The sequence below is a fragment of the Octodon degus genome, unplaced genomic scaffold (genome assembly GCF_000260255.1).
Source record: "Octodon degus isolate 3935 unplaced genomic scaffold, OctDeg1.0 scaffold00152, whole genome shotgun sequence".
NCBI classification, from domain to species: Eukaryota; Metazoa; Chordata; class Mammalia; order Rodentia; family Octodontidae; genus Octodon; species Octodon degus.
In genome coordinates this window covers 6,650,238-6,652,496 of record NW_004524728.1, presented here as the reverse complement: position 1 = coordinate 6,652,496, position 2,259 = coordinate 6,650,238, and the positions used below count along the sequence as shown (strand labels likewise).

At 38.3% G+C, this 2,259-nt stretch overlaps 1 pseudogene; it reads right to left on the bottom strand.

The window, feature by feature from the left end:
- Nucleotides 1-943: 943 nt before the first annotated feature.
- On the bottom strand, nt 944-1,729 carry LOC101587511 (annotated as a pseudogene).
- Nucleotides 1,730-2,259: the final 530 nt, after the last annotated feature.

Below are 2,259 nucleotides of genomic sequence, written 5' to 3'. Positions count from 1 at the left end.
GGAGAGGTTGAAAGAGGGGCTATGTGCAGGGAATGTGGGAGGAGGAACGGCCCCATGAAGGCTGGAGGATGGAGGGAGAGGCTGCAGGTAGGAGGCACAGGGTAATTTCCAAAAAGTCTGTCTAATTCTGGGGTTGGATTTGTGAAATGCTCCTGCGTTCTTTGCTCACTATAACTAGAAGCTTTGTGTAGAGTCTGCTTTCCCTTCCAGGAAATTCTACAATCAAGGCCAATATTACTATTCATGTTTCTGGGACTGCCTTTGTTACAAATGAGGCATGACTGCTGATGGACATACATGAGCTTGAAGAAACTTAGATGTGTGTAGATTATAGAAGGTGAAGTGTTGAGAAGAGGATATAAAATAGAGTTTAAGCAGCACACAATTTCTCTTTCTCTTCTTCTCCACCCATACTCTTTCTTTTCTTGATAGGGTTCACAGATGAAAAATTCTCTTAATTCCTTTTACTGAAAATCTCATTTTCCCCTCTGATTCCCTTTTGATATTTTACATTTCAAGGACAATACCCAGATTATTCAGTCATTAAAAAATGTATCCTAACATATGATGCCATCGCCATTATATTAAAGGTTATTTATGGTTTATGTAAAATTACATTGCATGAAGCACAATACTAAGTCCTGATGGGTTAAAGAGAAAAACACTGAGTTGAGGTTAAGGATTAGTTATTACAATGGATGTAAAAGGAACCCTCACAGCTCTGGAATCTTGTAGATTCTTATGGAATAAGAAAGATGTTAATTATCAATATCAGTAGAGCACAGATGTGGGGACTATTTATTTCTTGGACAACTGTAAGATATTTGTAGCTCAATCCTGCTAAAATACAGCATGAGAGGGTTCTAGAGTTGTAATTCATTTTTTTTCATGTTCTATTATCTTTAATTAAACAGAGAACTCTAACATGTCATTAGAGACCATTTCACCCACTACTCTATTTGGCTGCCAGCCTCTAGTCTCTCTTCAGCAATGGTGAGGTAGGTTCCTTTTCCTTGTGGAAGAGAAATCCACAGCTTGCTGCCTTTGCCAATGATGGAGGTGTTGGAGAGGCGGGTGGCAAAGCTGTTGCCACTGGCATCTTTCACATGAACTACATTTAAAGAGCCAGGGTGCTTCTCTTGGTTGGTGATCACTCCAATTCCTCCAAAGTTAGCACTTCTGGTCACCATACACAGGTTACCACTGTTGAACTTGATGAAATCTGTGATCTTGCCTGATACCAAATGAATCTAGATGATGTCATTGACCTTGATGAGGGGGTCAGGGTAGCGAATGGTGCAAGCATTGTGACCAGATGAGGGATCCCTTTTGTGTCCACAAAGATCTTGCTTACTTTGCACAGCTAGTACTTGGCTTGCTCAGGTGTAATCTGATGAACAGCAAAGTAACCGTTGGTGTCAGAGGTCAGATGGAAAAGCTTTCCTGTCTTGTCAATGCTGGTAACATTCATAAAGCTAGAAGGATAGGCTATATCAGTTCAGACTTTGCCGTCAATCTTAGTGAAGTATTGCATGCAAATCTTCTTTATTTCATCTCTTGTCAGAACATATTTGAGTCTGTTCCTTAGGAAGATGATGAGAGGCAGACATTCTATCAGCTTATGGGTACCAGTGGATGGAGAAGGAGCAAACACATCGGTCAATTTATCCAGCATCCAATGCTTTGGAGCTGTTACTCGCTTCAGATGCTTCTTGGGACCATAGGCCATGGCTGTAGCCAACTTCACTGTCCTCACTCCTGGCCGTGTGGCTCCTAGTGTGGCACCCCAGCTAGAAATTCATAATTAACTTAACTCTTAGCATCTAATCTGAACCACCAAAGTTATTGGCATTGATAAAGATCTGTGTGATAAAAATACTACAACTTTTCACTGTAACTAAATTTTAAAACAATGCCTTATTAGAAAAGATATTGTAAATGTATGTCTATTGTACTGTTTCATCATGTTGTTCAAGCTGGTAAGAATAAGATCAATAATTCTGCTATTTTATAATTCTGTCTTCTATTAGATTATACCACAAGCATTATTTTGTAGAAAAATTTTTCTTCTTCTCTCAAAAAAAATCCTAATAAGAAAGAAATAAATCTCTTTCATTCTTTTGACCTTAAAAATAACTTTAATTTGTTCCTTCTCCCACAATTACATCTGGCTAAATGAAAAGGAGACAAAAAAAATTCTGTATTTTTCTGTCTTGAGAGATTATACTTCTGTGAGCATCTTTCTTATTTATTTATTTA